The 17,292-nt window shown below is 42.1% G+C and overlaps 2 protein-coding genes across 13 annotated transcripts in view; one reads left to right on the top strand and one right to left on the bottom strand.

The window, feature by feature from the left end:
* GGACT (gamma-glutamylamine cyclotransferase) overlaps positions 1 to 17,292 on the bottom strand; it is a 184,341-nt gene that overhangs the window by 94,026 nt on the left and 73,023 nt on the right. For 2 of the 4 annotated variants that reach the window (XR_008957595.1, XR_008957591.1), the window contains exon 3: positions 1 to 17,292. This exon is cut by the window's left edge and continues 10,987 nt beyond it; it is cut by the window's right edge and continues 14,309 nt beyond it. The exons of the other annotated variants lie outside the window; for them this stretch is intronic. The gene's annotated coding sequence lies outside the window, so the exon portion shown is untranslated. 4 annotated transcript variants of the gene reach the window in all.
* The window catches only part of PCCA (propionyl-CoA carboxylase subunit alpha), a 391,229-nt gene that overhangs the window by 350,161 nt on the left and 23,776 nt on the right, over positions 1 to 17,292 (top strand). The gene's annotated exons all lie outside the window — the stretch shown is intronic.

Below are 17,292 nucleotides of genomic sequence, written 5' to 3'. Positions count from 1 at the left end.
CTTCTCTAAATGTAAATATTTTGATCTCTTTCTCTCTTTTAAAATAAAAATATTTTAGTGAATGTGAGCCTAAGTGAAGGTGAAGTACCTTCTCATATGCCCTGAAAGATAAAGTGGAGATGGTAGAGAACTCTAGAGAGTGATGTGCAATCATAATCCATAAAGAACCTGGCAAAGGTCAATTGGAGGGCCCACTTCAGAAGTTTTGTTTTGTTTTGTTTGGATGCAGGGGAAGAATTATTGAGAAAAGGTTCATTTGGACCATTTGGAGGTGGTTCCATAGGCTTCTCGTAGAAACCAGCAGTTTCCTGCCCCTGAGTAACTGCTTAGATAGACTGTCCTTTTTCTAAACAGCAGAGGACCCAGGAATCAGCAGAAGGGTGTTTGCAGTCTCTCGCCCCTGAGTGCACAGATGAAGGGGTGCTAGGACCAGCCCGCCTCAGCTGCCAGCGGGCAGGGGGACACTCCCGCCATCTCAGCCCCCAGGGGCCTCAGGAATGTGAGTTGCCTGCTCTGGCAGCCGGTGCTTACCTAGAAGAGACTCACTGGAAATAGGCCTTCTACTCTCCCAAGATTCCAGCTCTGAACGGGAGCCCTTCCTGAGCCTTTCTGAGGACGTCTGAGCCCCATGCCAAGAGGACAACCAGCCGGCTGGAAGGGAGCTTGGTTCTGAAGGCTGGTGCCGGCCTTGATCAAGCTTTGCCCCCCAGCGATGCTGCATGCCCAGTTTGAACCAAACAAAACAAAGAGTGAAGTATTGGTGATCCATACAGTTGGAAATTCCAAACTTCTTGGTATGTGGGTGTTGCTTGAATATTGCAGATTGTTAACATTCTACCATCTTTCAGGAAACGTGATGCGTTTTAGTCCAGTGTCTGGTGACTGCTGTTCTCTTCCTTTCCCTACACCCCCCACCCACTCACTTGCCTTCAGCTTCTCTTCAATGTGGACTTTATTTTTTTATTTTTTTAGAGCGTGAGCATGTGGTCGGGGGTGGGGGCGGGTAGGGGCACAGGGAGAGGGGGAGAGAGAGTCTCACATGGGGTTTGATCTCACGACCCTGAGATCATGACCTGAGCTGAAATCAAGAGTGGGAAGCTTAGCCAGCTGAGCCACCCAGGTGCCCCTTCGATGTGGACTTTAAAATGAGAGTTATAGGGGTGTGGAGACTGCTTGAGATTCTCTCCCTCTCTGCCCCTCCCACCTCTGTTCACGCTTTCTCTCTAAAAAGAAAAATGAGAATCATATCTGTGTCATTCACATGCAGAGAGAAATGGCAGATAAGAAAGCAAGCATTTAATATTTTTTGAAAGTAGAGGAGTAGATAATATGGTGTGTCACCCATCGTTCTTCCAGAGTATTGTCTCTTCCAGGACTACATTCACCTTTAATTTTCCTATGACACGGAAAGGTCATGGATGCAAATCTAAGCCACCGTTACTTTCGATTGGAAATTCTTTCAACACATTTCAACATTACAGATTTTTCTAGCTTTATGTAATGTTGAACCCTGTGCTTGGCCAGCCGGCTTCCTAATGATCCTCTTACAGTCTTGTTCTTTCCTACCTGTTTCACACCTTGACTCTTACCATCCTTATCCAAGAAAGCTCACTGTTTCCTCTACCTTTCTTCAGAATTATTTTACTCCAAGACTTCTCTCCAATCCTACCTTCATAAGTCCTCTGACTACCTTAGGCCCGCCCTCTGAAATTTATAGTATTCCATTTTCTCAACACACAGACTCAGAAATTTGCTGTTTGGAGTACTTCAGCTGGGGACAGCTTTGGCCCCCCCTCCCCACCAGGGGACACTTGGCAATGACTGGAGACATTTTTAGCTGTCACAACAGGGAGGGGGTACTGTAACATCTAGTGGCCAGAGGCCAGGGATGCTGCATTGAGAAACCTGACCTCAGTGCTGGCGTCTACATGATGTAAGGATCTGAGGTTCTTGTAGCACTTGAAGGGACATCCTGAATATAGTCAAATATACTCAGTGGTGAGGCTTACTACTTCGCAAGGCCACCTATTGTGTTGTTGGAGAGCTCCGCTGGAAATTGTTTCCTTATGTTGGGTTGAACTCTGCCTTCCTGTATATGTCTTCTGTGGCTGGGCAATAAATCGATTCCTTCCCCTACAAGGAGGTGTTTATAGAGAGCTCCCTTGTGAGTTCTTGCAGCTCTCCCACCCCTCAGTGGTCTCCAGTTATGCCTGGGCCCACAGCTCACCTCTGCAGGTTCGTGTTCCTCAGATGTCAGGGTAGACTTCCTGATGGCAGACACAAAGTCTTATTCTTTTTGTTTCATAGCCCTGTAGCTAGTACAGTTAATTTAACCTTGTAGAAAATGCCAGCTCTGAAATGACCAACCCCATAGAGATGATACTGCTGCTGGCAGTGAGCGCTCATTGACTACAGATTGTAATCCTAGCACAATGTATTGTCCCTTGTCCTTTTGTGTAGCGTATTTGTGAGATGATTACCTTTAAGGTGGAGATGGGTTTTGTTTTTGTTTTTGTTTTAGTTTGTAAAGGCTGTGAGAAAAATATTTATTTGTAAAGCAAGTAGAGAGCTCAGTATTATTTGCAGTGTACTTCTCACGTATGACGACACAACTAAAGAAAATTCCTTGTACTGTTCTGCTGTCCAGTTTGTTGGGTTAATCTGGGAGATAGTGTCAGTGACCTGGAATTGTGCCAAATTCCAATTAGCACTCTGTGTAGCCACTGGTGTCATTTTAAAAGTAATTACTGCAAGGGAAAAAAAGTAATTACTGCAGATTTTCTCATCTACCCTGAACATAGCATATGGGTTTCTAATCCCATATATTATTGCTTTCATCTAAAAGGGAAGTTTTTCTTCAGGTTTTTGTAATTAAACATTTTTTAAGCTTATCTTGATAAAATTTGAGAGTCCTAGAAAAATTGTAAAAATAGTACAGTTGTGACTGTCCATATAATTTCACTGATTCCCCAAATTATCATTTTATTGTGGTGGGCTTTATTGTATGTCATCCCCCACCACTATGATTATTTTCTCTAAATCATTTTAGTAAGTTGCTAACAACTTACCTTTTTTTTTTTTTAAAGATTTATTTATTTATTTTAGAGAGAGAGCAAATGAGTTCTGGGAGGGGCGGAGTGAGAGGGAGAAAGAAACTCCAGCAAACTCCTCGCTTGGAGCCTGACATGGGGCTTGATCTCATGACCCTGAGATCATGACCTGAGCCGAAACCAAGAGTGGATGCCCAACCAACTGAGCCACCCACAGGCCCCACTAACAACTTATCTTAAAGACAAGGCAGCGTTCCCTTAATTAACCACTGTGCAGAAAATTAACATTGGTACAGTACTATTGTTTAGTCTAAAAGCCTTTCAAGTTTTGCTAGTTTTCCTACTAACGTCTTTTATAGCAAAAGAAATTTTTTTTTTTTTTCTGGTCCAGGCTCTAATTCAGAGTCACACGTTGCATTTACTTTTCATGTTCTTTTATTCTCCTTCAGTCTGGAACAGTTTCTTGGACTTAGTCTTTCATGACCTCACTAACTGCAAGCCACCTAGGCACCCCAAGTTATACATTTTTTTGGCAGGAATACCACAGAACTGTGTTGTGTCCTCAATATATTCTATGGGGAGGCACATGTTTCTGTTTGTCTCTTTACTGGTGACATTACTTTGATTACTTGGTTAAGGGGGGGTTTCTGTGCTATTAAAGTTTCTCTGCTATTAAAGTTACTATGTTTCAGGGGTGCCTGGGTGGCTCGGTTGGTTAAACGTCTGCCTTCGGCTCAGGTCATGATCTCGGGGTCCTGGGATCAAGCCCAGCTTCGGGCTCCCTACTCAGCGGGGAGTCTGCATCTCCCTCTCCTTCTGCCCCTGCTCCCCTCATTCTCTCTCTCAGAAAAATAAAATATTTAAAAAAATTACTGTGTTTCCTTTTTCTGTTTGTCTGGTAAAGGAAATAGACACTTAAACTAGTAATTTCAATACAATATGGTAGGTAAGATAGATAGCCAGGGTGCCGTGGGAGCCAGTTGAGTTGCCTGACTTGATGATACCTCAGTGGTGACTTAGGAAATGATTGTGAGTCAGCCAGTCAAAGGAAACTGGGGAGGATATTCTAGAAGGCTACAGTTCCATGAATGTAGCCGTGGAGCTATGAAATGGCATGATATGTCTAGGAAACTGCAGTGGTTGGCATCTTGAGTTCTAAGATTGAGTTCTATTGATCATGGAATCCTAAGATAGAAATCTGAGTGTGCAAGATCTTATGGGAAGCCGGAAGCAGAGGTCATGCTCTCTCTCAGGATTTGTGGGGTCTCTTTTGTCTCTGAATTCTATAGTCTTCTCTCTCCTAATTAATAGAGCTAAAAGTAGCAGGAAAGTGGGGCATTAGAGGGAGAAATCACAGTATTTGATAGTCACAAAAGTTACATCATCAGGGGGTACAATTTATTTTATTGCACTAGAAATTGATTTCCTTCTCATAGAAGATAATTATCTTTGCAGAAAATTGTCACTTTTTTCTCTCATTTTTTTAGTATAAAAATTATTGAAAGAAAAAAGAAAAAAATGTGCAAATAGAACAATAAGTCCACCCAAATCTGGCTTTGCAATATGTATCCAAAAAAGCCTGCTTTTCTTTGGCTTGAGTAAGAAGTTAAAATTGTGGAATGGTGAATGAGCATAGCCTCTCTATGCTCTTTGACACTCAGCCAATTTAAAATTTTTATTTAGTGGCAGCATGTTGCTAACTAACCAGGTATGAGGTAGCAGATACATTCGGACCGGCCAGGACTTCTCCAGGAAACCTCTGTCAAGAAACCTCTATAATTCTCTAAGAGTCTTCAAATTAAATTCATGTCAAGACATTTCCTTTGTTCTATTAGTGAGGCCATCTTTGCAAAGTGAACATTAGTGATAACCGTGAGCAAGAAAAGGGTTATGAACCTCTGTTTAAATTTTAATGATGTCTAGGCAAAAATACATTTTCAAAAGAATTCCTTCAGGTTTCCAAGACCCTGTAAATTTCTCCCTAAGGGTAATTGCCAGGTTTGAGGCTCACAGAATCTCATTCTTAAGCATTGGAACTTTTCATAGTTATCTGCTTTTTGCATCTTCTTGCTTGGATAGAGACATGTAGAGCTTGGCCAAAATCATTATAGATTCTTTTCCTTTTTCATCCACAATATTGAATATCTTGTAGGTACCAGACACTATGGTCCCTACCTCATGGAGGTTATTACTGTCCTTTGGAGAAGACAGATACATGTGTAGATGCCAGGCACAAATCAATTAGCATCATCCATGCTTGTAACTAAAGAGCCTTAGCATGAATGCTTTACAACATCTATGTGGCAAACCATATTCTTTTAATTGAGTTAATATTTACATAACCTAAAATTTAACCATTAACTATTTTTAAATGTATTATGGCATTTAACATGTGCTAATGGCGGGGCACTTGGGTGGCTCAGTTGGTTAAGCATCTGCCTTTGGCTCGGTCCTGATCTCAGGGTCCTGGGATCAAGCCCCACATTGCGCTCCTTGCTCAGTGGGGAGTCTGCTTCTCCCTCTCTCTCTGCCTCTGCCCCCTGCTCGTGCTCTCTCTCTCTCAAATAAATAAATAAATTTTAAAAATGTACTAATGGTATTTAGTACATTCATAGGGCTGTCACCTCTCTCTAGTTCCAACACATTATCATCACCCCATAAGAAAACTCTTAGCAGTCACTCCTCCTTCCCCTCTCTCCCCTGCCTGTAGCAGCCACTTGCCTACCTTCTGTGTCTGCATTTTCCCATTCTAGATGTTTCATATAAACGGAATCATAGAACATGTGACTTTTGTGTTTGGCTTCCTTCACTTAGCATAAGATTTTTTTGTGGTTCACCTGTTGTAGCAGGTATCTGTGCTTCATTCCTTCTTATGGCAGAATAATACTCCACCACCAAGAGTATTCTTGAAGTATGTTTCAGAATTAACTCCTCCCCGTTGAAGTGTTTTGGAGTGATATTCTAGGATTGGAGCAGTTTCAAGAGTCAGCTCTATTTTGTTAACAAGTTTTTTTATAGTAGAGAAAAATTTTGTATTCTGCCCTCCAACCTTGTCCAAGCCTTTTAACAAGGCATTGACTCAGTTCTCTGGTTCTGAGAACTTGGCGATGACAGCCGACAAGACTTGAATCAGCCTTGTGGGCAGAATCACTGCTGTCAGTTCATGCCATCATGGAAAAGCGTGAGTTGGGGTGACAGGTGGAGGCTTTTCCAGCTGTTATAGGTGCAAATCACAGGTGTGCAGCCTGTGCATAGAACAGTGTTTCCTTCCATTGCTCAGCATGGAACTGTTTTTTTTCTAAATACCAATAGCCTTTGCTGTTCCCAAAAGAGGCCTAGAAAATAAGATTTTCTTTTCCTTTGTTAGCATCAGTGTTCACATGCTGGTAAAACTAGAGCTTATTGCCCTGGGAGATAGTTTCACTCCACTGGAGTATTGGGCAAGAAGAAATGGCGTATCAGTCCATTTGGCAGGATATAAGATGTTGGTGAAATATTTGTAAATCTGACGTTGATGACTTTTAATGGTTGACAGAGAAACTCTTCCCATTTTTTTCTTCTGGGCCAGGAATCTGTTTCTAGGCCACGTGGCTTCATCCCTGCCTTTCTGGTACTGTTTGACCTCTTTTATTTGGCACGGTAATAGGCAAGCCCGTAGGGTGCCTCAAGACAGACGTTTATGTTGGGATGAGTAATATTTTAGTAAAGTTAGTTTCAGCATTTCATGTCATGCCTTCTCACGATAAAAAAAAAAAAGCTTTGCTAAGACCAAAGTTCATGTGAACTTTGACATACTTTCTGATACAAACAAATCAAGTATATTTGACATTAAAAATAATGGTTTTTCTTTCACATATGACAGTTTTCAGAATGACACAGAGGAAGCCGAGAAAAACAATATTTTGTATTTCTAGTTCATAGGATGAGTCTTTTCTGGAGGTGCTAGTATTTAATTGTCCCCAACATAAGAGTCGCTAGAGTTTTGAAGGAATATTCAGTTAAATCATGCTTCTGCCATTCAGGGAGAATGAATAACAGATTTTTTTTTTTTTTTTAAGATAAGATGAACAGTATTTGAATGCCATTGTCAAATCACTCCATCTCTGAACTTAAGTTGAAGTAAGAAATTTGGCAAGAATGGAGTCCCACTGTCCGGGAAGGGAGCTGAGCAATGCTTGTTCAACTCCTTTTCTCCTGGGACCATCTGCAGATTGAGGCCATTAGTTTTAAAACGAATGGAGTTTCCAGATTCTCCGTGCTCTAAGAAGAGTGTAGAAAGGTTGAAAGTCACATAGGAGTCAGACTAGTTGAGTGTATAATTTCCTCTTGCAAAGATGCCAGACCAAAGGCAATAGTGATCTAGTACTTATATTTGCTGTCATTTATTGAGACTAGAATTCTCCTTGGGATATATTATAATTTCTTTAATATTAAAGTTTCTTTTCAAGGGATTTGTACTTAATAAGTTTGTGTAATAACATATGCATTCCATCTGAAGTTACCTTGCCAACTTTTCTAGGATTTTTTAGCTTCCCCATAGTTTTTAATAAACCAAGAGATCAAATGAATACTCCCTCAGTTGCCCAGATATTGGGTGGTTATGGCTGGTTTCGGCCCATCTACAATCTGTAAACATTTAAAGAGAACCCCTCTCCAGAAGATACTTTGAGCCCAGCAGTATTCTCCAACTTCAGAAGGTTGCTTGTAGTACCCGAGAAGCCTTCAATCTATATTAGCATGTATCTTTCCCTAATCTTACCCTTCGGATAATGTGTATGATCTCATTCAGGGACAGCAGTATTGGGGTCAAAGAAGTAATGAGAGAGTAACTGTTGATACCAGAACACTCCCAGAACTCAGCAAAACTGGAAAGTTTTGAGTTAGCTAGAAGATCGTGGAAGCTATTTTTAAGTACACATACCATAAACTATAATTATTGTGAAGAAGTCTTCACAATAATCTTCACCTAAAGTTTCTTATCCCACTTACATCTATGTAAATTCCAGCAATATGTTTAGACTACTCACAAAAATTTCATGAGACATTAGACATAGTCAGCCATCATTCCGAGCTATTTTTCTTGCTGTCAAAATTGGCCGAGTTAATAAATGTATTTAGTAAGCCTTGGTAGAATAAAAGTATTATATTGAATATTGATAACTCTGAAGACCTATTTTAATTAAACCGACAAATTTAAACTAGTTTTAATATTGAGTAGTTTCCCAGACCTTGTAAACCTTTTGCATTTGAGTTCGTTATGTTTCTGAGAACTTTAGGAATATTTAATTTATAAGTGCTTAATTTTAAGCCAATTAATTTTAGAGCTCTTCACAAATTAATTTTGGCAATAACATCCAGAGGTAGAAAAATATGACACATCTGTAACATACATATAATAGACAAACATAACCCTACACTTGCAGACAGATCTTACAGCTTTCATTTTCAAATTTTAGCCGTGAAACAGGTCTAATAATGCAAAACGTACTAATTCATAAAAGAGCAGTTGGATCCAAATTGTGTTTCTGGCACATGGAATATATTAAGGTTTCCTGCTCAGATGGCTAAAGATTTTTCTAATATTTCTGGAGAAGCCATTTAAGATTTTTCAGTAGCCTATTTTCCAAATACCTTCGCCTTCCCACAGCCTCCCTCCTTTTTTCCCTTCTGTTGAGAACATCTCCCTAAAATTCGCATTTCAGAAAATGGCCCTTACATTCTAGAGCAGATGGAGGTAGAAAATCTACATCATAAAGGTACAGAGAAAGTATCCAACTTTTCTTCAAGGAGTTTTGGGGTATTTTTGCCAGTTATCGGAGGTCTAGAGTGATTACTATTTAAATTTTTCCTGTAAGTGCAAGACAGTTCTGTTTCCAATGTCCTGGTGTTTTATGGCACCTAGAAGTATTTTGGGATGAATAGGGGAGGTTTGAATTGCTTCTAGAGCCACAATTCTGGTTTTGTAAAGATTGCTAAGACAGCACAGTTGTTTCTAATGCCCCAGAGAACTGGATTGCAGCCTGAATATCAAGGGACTGACCTGCTCATCCAATTAAATCATCTTCAGTTTGCTTCTTTATATCAGGGACAAGACTTCCATTCCAGCTAAGATGGGAATGAAAGATTTCTGTGTTCTAGAACTTCAGGGTTTAATGCATTATGTCTTTTAAAAGTCTATATAAAGTGTTTTAAAATGGGACTTTGGATGCTCTCCTTCCTGAAAGCATAATTCAACATTGGCTTTTATCAGCACCTAAACATTGGTTTCCAGCTGATCATTTGTAGAGGGCCTAGGAAAAAGTTGGTCATCTGTTTCCTCTGTGAAGTGGGGGTTGTGAATGGCCACTAATCTTTCTAATCCCTTTATAAATTTGGTAGGATCTTCTAAAAGTGGAGGTCAAAGAGCTTTATAATTGAAAAAGTCTGGTGCTGTCCGAGGGACATGAGTTCTCTGCTTGGGGGTCCAAGATGCATCTGCAGAGAACACTGTGTACGAAGGCCTGGAGCTGGCAGGGCCTGATTACAGAGAAGGTGGGAGGAATTGTGAGGGACAGCAGAGCTAGTCTGTGGGCCATCTCAGGTGCTTCTGCTAAATTCACTACCTGGCTCTTAGTAGTTACACGAGTGACCTGTAAAGAGAGGGAAGTCAAAACAGGCAGCTGAATGTTTATGGGATTTTCCAGGGAAGTTGGAGGAGTTTTGGGGTCTAAGGGAATTTGCTGAGGTGTTAGAGCTGGATTTTGAGAAAGAGGAGGGCTTTAGACCAGGGGCCCAGAGATCCAAAAAATCTTCCAGAGGGTCGGGACACCGACTTGGGGATATTGGGGTAAATAAGAGTATGGAGAAGGGGAATTTATGTTAGGTGTGGACTCAAATTACTGTTCTTAATCTAATTTCTATTCTTCCATGTTTTTTAAGGGAGTCCCCAAGGCTAGTTGTTATATTCCTTTTTTTAATTTGATTTTTTCATAGGTACCAATAAGACCATTGTTTAGGGTGATACTTATCTAGATACATACAGAAGGGCATCCAATTGAAAGGGTCCATCATCTGCCTGCCATTGACAAGCAGAATCTTATTTTAATCTCAGTAACGACTTACACCAATAAGATAGCTTAACCATGGACACCCCTCAGAGCTGTCCCCTCAGGAGACTACAAGAGATGCAGCCCTCACAAGTCCAGGAGTTCGCTCCCAGGGGTAGCCTCAGAAAGCAGACTTCATTGTCACTGGCGGTGAGAATGGCATAGTGCAAACGGTGTCTCTGGTTTCCCACGAGAATGTGAGACCCCTTTAGTCTGTGACGCTGAGTAGTTGCTACTGGAATGGGACTTATCCAGCACTAACAAGACAACAAAGGTTGAGATGACAAAAGTCCTTCTGGACCAGGGCCCCTTATGACAAACTCCTCCGTAAGCTGGCACAATTGGATAAAGGGAATGCTGATTGGCATCACAAGTCGAAATTTTTACCTGTGCTCTGACCAACTGGCTATAACTGGCTCCCATGATCCCCTCTTGTTATTGACCCACAGTCTAGTCAGCTGTCTGCAAGATGCATCCTCTGACTCGCAGAGGCCAGGGAGAATATTCTTGCTGGTCACAAAGCCAAATTCCCAAGACACAGAGCAAGACAAAAGGAAAACCTCTTCTGGTTTTTCTTACATGCACAGTAACAGCGTGAGCCAAGCCTTGGGTCTCAGAGCCAAACGAATACCAAAGAGGGATGTGCCACTGGGTTGGGCTGGGTTGGGGAGCATGTAGTGTCTTACAGTGTGCCTCGATGCACAGAAGTCTTCTTGAGGTTGGCGGGTGACCCAGGGTCAGTCTAACCCATTATGTGTCCAACTTCTAACACGAGAGTCTGAGTTAGGTGGCACATGCTCTAAAAGTTTCGAAGTGTTCACCCGTGCCCACCAATTTTGCAGCTTTTGGCTTTCAAGGCGTCCCTTGGGAACCTTTACCTCATATGTACCTTAACCCATAGCAGAGTTGGTCTAAACAGATGCTGGTTTGATGAGGACAGTGAACACACCGATCTGTGAGGCCGGCTAGAACAGCAGGTCATCAGGGCACATACCTGCGTTCTGCCCTATGATCCTCCTTCTTATGACAAATGACACAACAGACAAAGTAAAACAGTGACCATCTCTGGCAGGAAAAGGATCAATGGAAACCAAGAGTACTCACAACAAATCTTTACCAGAGTTGCTGTACCCAAGGAACTAGTTCCATAAATATTTTCTCGTGCTGATCTAAATTTAGAAAACCAAAAAAGGACTCTCACCACTCTCTTCCACCAGGTGACTGACCTAAGAATCCTTACCTCCCGCTGACTCCATGCCAGATCTCTCAGCTGCGACAGTCCTAAGCAGGCAGGGTCGGGCCAGTGAAGGTACCTTTGGGGTTGCCCCAACTGTGGGGGCGGGCAGGTTTTTCCTTCTGCCCTTCTAGGTTCTTTGGTGGATCTAGTAATTCAGTGGACATCAGGCAGATTAATAGGAGGAAAACAGAAGTTTGATAACATGTACACCTCCTGTATACATGGGAGAAACCCAGGAAAGCTGAGTAACTCCCTGAGGTGACTGGAGCCCTCACCTTAAATCCCATCTCAGCTAATGACAGGAGAAGATGTTGGAGCAAGGGAGTAGTTATGGGAGGAAAAGCCTGGTGTACAAAGGTAATGTTTTGCATATCTAAGTCATTGCCTTCTCTGTTGAGAAGTTGCTAGAGATTTAACCACTGTGTTGTAACCCGAAACCAAGGCAATGTGTGTCAACTATACTTGAAAAGTTTCTAGAGACTTGGAGCCATCCCCCTCTTTCTGGTACAGGGAAGGAGATACACTTTCAAATGGAGATTTCCCTAATAGATGTGAATATCGCTTCCCAAGGGTAATAACTTCCACTCCGTTTTTAGAGCTTCACTTGTGTCTGCTGTTTCTTAAAAATAACCAGCTTCAAATAGTCCCCGTGCCAAAGAGACACAGTTTGGAATGGCAAACTCTACTGTCCTTCACTGTCCTCCTTCCTGTGTCCTCACATGGTCTTTCCTCTGTGTGCACACACTTGTGGTTTGTCTTCTTTTTCTTAGAAGGGCTCAGCCCTGTTGCATTAGAACCCTACCCTTATGACCTCATTCAACAGTATTATGTTTGGCTGAGTCGAGGGAAAGAAAGTCTTTTCACTGGACTTGAGCTAAAATCCCTATCAACAGAATGTTTATGTCTCCCTCCCCCCAGATTCATATGTTGAAACCTAGCCCCTTCTATGGTGGTATATGGAGGTGGAGCCTTTGGAATGAGCGCCTTTATAAAAGGGACCCCAAAGAGATCCCTTGCTCCTTCTAGCATTTGGGGACACAGAGAAAAGATGGCTGTGAACAGGGAGCGGGCTTTTACCAGACACGGAGTCTGCCGATACCTTAATCTTAGACTTCTCAACCTTCCTAACTGTGGGAACTGCATGTCTGTTGTTTTAGCCACGCAGCCATGGTATTCTGTTACAGCAGCCCTGGGGGCCTAAGAAAGCCCCCTTGGAAAGGCTGCTGCAGTGGGGGGGGGGGGGGGGGGAGGGGACTGCTGTCCACACTCCTGCAAATGTGGCCCCAGATCAGCTGCTTCAGCATTTCCTGGGAACTTTTTAGAAATACAAGCCCCAATCCTGTCCTGAATCAGAAACTCTGGAGGTGGGGCTCAGCAGTCTCTTGTAACAAGCCCTCTGGGTGAGTTTTGATGCTTTTCTTTGGAGAACCACTGCTTGTGCTGTCTTCATGGCGAGCGCTGCTGAAAGCCGTTTGATGCCCCCTCTGCTGATTCCAGATTTATCAAACAACCACGGACTGTAATTCGGGTACCCACACGATACTTAGGGGATGCACTACTTCCCTTTATGAATCTATTTCTGAGTGTAAATTCATAAGATGGGTTTTACACATCAGCTTCTTGTGGGCTTGCCGAGCAAATGCATCTAGCTGAGAATGACCTATTCTGGGCTTTAGAGAAAGTCTGATTTCTGAGACTGAAACAGAGGCCCAGACTCTGATCCAGGGGGGATTCACTAAGGTAGATGCTATGGAGTGAGGTTGCCCAGCAGCAGCCATCCCATCCCGCCCCTCCGTGGGCCTTCTCTTTCCTGTCCCTGCAATCCAGAGGAAAGAGTTACAGGCCAGCAAAGAATAGCCGAGAGCGCCCCTGTCTTTGGATTATGGGCACAAAATCCTCGCCTTATTTCATGGACTGCTGTGTAACATTATTTAATTGTAATTGTAAAAGTGGTAGGTGTTTTTCAATTTGATTAGACAGCTATCACTTAGGAATAAGGCCCTAGGAAAATGATCCAAACTTCTATGACCAAAGCTTTTGGTGATTTCTTTTGGCATTCCTGGCCTTCTAGATTCAGAAAATCACTGAGTGGTTACAATTTATAAAGTTAAGAGACCTTTGTGTTGATTGGCACGAGTTTTAGTATTTGGGTGAAGGACAGCTTCTGGGAAATTGTTGTGGACTCACTACAACCAGGCTGGGTTATCTGTTCCATCCAGATACCAAGTCATGCTGTTGGGATAATTAGAGAAAACGAGAACGAAGTTGAGAAAAGGACAGGGAGATAGAGCAGATGGCAGAGTACGTGAGTTGTCAGTGCAGCCTTGGGAAGGCTTGGAGAAGCCGAGGGGAAGCATACCCAAGGCTTTCTTACATTCACAACTGGGCTTTATAATCCTCAGGGAGAAGGGAGCTGAACCCTGGGTAAAGAGGGGCTGACAGGACCACGTGGGGCTACTTTTCTGCATTCTGGAGTTGTCATGGCAGAGTCTGTCTATTATGCAGGAACAACACACTGGTATGTGGGATTTTCCCTCCACTTCAGATGAACTAAGCATGTAAAAAGAAAAATAAGTTACCTAAATTTCTTCCTGTGTTTAGAAGTTCATCCCTGTGTTTAAAAGCATATAGGGAGTCAAGGATGTTGAATGGCAAAATATCATGAATTTCCCCCTTTTAAAATAAGGGGGCTTCCTTGTTATATTTTACCCAGTCTGGAAACATTTGCAAAAATAGATCTGTGTGTTTATGTTTTTATAGATCATTGTGAGTAGAGGATTTATAATACAAATTATTTCATGACTTCAGGGGAGTAGGATTGGAGGGGGGATTATTAGCTTGTTTTATATACCTCTTTATTGTAGGACTTGTACAAGCCTTTAACTGTTGTTGACTCCATAAAATGCATCTTAAATTTTATAAGAACTTTCAAGGCTCACTCACAAACTCAGTCTCCTATTCTCATTCTCTCTCTCTCTCTCTCTCTCATAAATCTCTCAATTTCCTCAAATATGAATTCTCCTGCTATGAGAAATTAGAAACATAGACCCTAAGTCTGGGGAAAAATTATGATAGATAGCATGGACATGGCAAAGTTTCCAGGCAGGAGAACACTCACGAGAATTGAATGGAAGGCCAATTTATTAGGCTAAGGATATTATCAGTGGAAATTCCAAATGAGGAGAATGAGGCGTGAAAAGTAGGTTACGTGTTTACATGTGCTTGAGAGAGAGATTTAGATCTGTATGTTTTGATGACTTCTAGACCCACCCAGTGCAGCCTCCAGCATCTTCTCAGAGAATATGCCCAAGAAGTCTGGTGTCAGAATTTTGACTTAATAGATACTGTGATTTGTAATGAGAAATGTATGTTTGGTCTTTGTCCCACTCCTGGCATGGAGCTCCTAAATCCCTTGGAATTTCCTAGGTGAAATGAGTGATGAAGGTAAAAGGAGCATCTTCCGTTGTTTATAACAAGCCCCTTTCAACCAGACCCAAGCTTATGTTCGTGAGGCAACTTTTGGAAAGCCTCTAAAGATGGGGCCTAGTTGTCAGGGAAACAAGAAGGTAATGAAAGGACTGGAACTTTCAGCTCTACCCCCCTGACCTCTGAGGAGGGAATAGAGGCTGGAGGTTGAACTAACCACTCATAGCCAATGATTTAATCAGTCGTGCCTCCGTAATGAAGCCTCCATAAGAGACTCTACCTGAAGAGGTTTGGAGAGGTTCTAGATTGCTGACGACGTGGAGATGCTGGGAGGGTGGCACACCTGGAATGGGCACGGAAGCTCTGAGCACCAGCCGCCACACTTTGCTCTATCCATCTCTTCTATGTGGCTGATCCTGAGGTGTTTCCTTTTGTAATAAATGAGTGATCTAGTAGGTAAACGATCTTCCACAGTTCTGTGCGCCATTCTAACAAAGTATCAAATCTGAGGAGCGGCTTGTGGGAACCTCTGGTTTATAGCAAGTCGGTCAGAAGCACAGGTGATAGATAACCTGGACTTGTGGTTGGCATCTGATATGGGGGCTGTCTTATGGGACTGAGCCTTTAACCTGTGAGGTCTGGCACTACAGGTAGATGGTGTCAGAACCGAATTCAACCATAGAACACCCAGTTGGTAGGTACCAACTGGAATTGCTTGGTGTGTGGAAAATGCCCACAGAGTTAGTGTCCAGAGTATTCGGAGTATGAAAGAGGAGTTTTGTTTCCTTTCACTTAATTTCAAGAGAGGGGCTAAAATAAAAAAGCCCACCTTATATTGATTGCATTCTTTGTAGGACTACTGTATATTTATATTTATATTTGTATCATTCGTGAATGTCTTTTCTCTCTGGCTAGATGATGGTGTTTGAGGTCAGGAGCCATTTTGTCCTCTTTATATTATATTCTCATATTGCTCATATATGCTTGATAAATGGTTTTTGAATGAATGAACCAAACTCTCTAATTCAGTATGACAATAAGGAAAGGATGACCATAGAGTCATGCTCTGCCTGATCTGGAAGCCTTCTTAATATCAGAACCAACTTCCTTTCTTTGATCTTAGAGCCAGATGTGGTATTTGAAAAATTTAGTCTATTTGCTCCTGAATATGGAACCATAGAACTAGACCTGTAACAAAGAGAAATTGCTATCAATATGTTTTACAATATGCAATGAAAAAACAAATCATATCTACTACTGTCTCTTCTTGGACAATCAGAGGTGTTTGGGATGGAAACAGAAAATAATATTTGGTGAGTGGTTACTGTCAGGCACTTGCTAGTTTGCAAATCTTTGTCAGTTTAATCCCTCACTCATTTAATGCATGTTTTATCTTGATTTTAGAAATGAGATTTGTTGTTGTTTTAAGATTTTATTTATTTACTTGAGAGAGAGAGAGAGAGCACAAGCAGGGGGAGTGGCAGGCAGGGGGAGAAGCAGGCTCCGCACTGAGCAAGGAGCCCGATGCAGGACTCGATCCCAGGACCCCGGGATCATGAGCTGAAGGCAGATGCTTAACCAAGTGAGCCACCTAGGCGGCCCGAAGAGATTTGTTCTGAGAAGTTAGTTCACTTGGTCAAAAGGTGACGTCTTTTGGGTTTTGAAAATTCAAGTCATTTGGCTTTAAAGACTTGTGCTTTTTTTTCCCCCCTCACTCTCGTCTGCTGCTTCCAATATGGTGGCCACATCTCCTCTTCCCTCAGCTGACCACATGGCTTTATAGGTTTCTTCTATCCTCAGTACTGTGAGTTCTGTAGAATGCATGATGTGTGACATGCCAGAAGTCCATTTAGTAGCACAGGTTAAACTTCTAAGATATGTTAGAATTTTAAACTATAAAATTGCTAAGCAGTCCCCTGAGAGATTGCAGAGGCCAAGGGCAGGCCACCCCAAGATGGGCCACTTTGGCATGAAGATAATTTTAAGGTAAAAGCAGTCAAAACCCAGCAGATTCAGGAAAAGCTCTTTACCTCCCCCACAACTGCCTGAAAAAAATTTAGATGGAGGACCTGCTCCAGGAAGAGAGCTGTCCCCATAGATAACTACATTATACTGTGAACTAGGTCTGGTAGACAGGGAGGAACAGAAAGGCCTGTTGATCAAAGTCCTCTTATGTCCCATTGTTTCTGAGTGGCCCAGCAAACATTTGTCTACCAAACATTTACTCTTTTTTATTCTTTCTGAAGGTTGCATTCCTTCCTTTTCAGGTCCCAGACCCGTTACTCACTTCTCAGTGTTCAGCGTGACAGACACCTCATTTTGCCTGTCTTTGTAATTTTTTGTCCATGTAGATTGCCCATAAGTATAATTTTAATTTTGATTTTCTCCTGTTAATCTGTCTCATGTCCATCTGATCTTTAGTACAGCTAGAAGGACCTTGAAGGGCAGAAGAAATTTCTTCCTCCCTGACAAGATCATTCCCAGTACTTTGGAC

This window comes from Ursus arctos, unplaced genomic scaffold (genome assembly GCF_023065955.2).
Source record: "Ursus arctos isolate Adak ecotype North America unplaced genomic scaffold, UrsArc2.0 scaffold_10, whole genome shotgun sequence".
In the NCBI taxonomy this organism is placed as follows: Eukaryota; Metazoa; Chordata; class Mammalia; order Carnivora; family Ursidae; genus Ursus; species Ursus arctos.
This window is presented reverse-complemented; position numbering and strand designations above follow the sequence as displayed.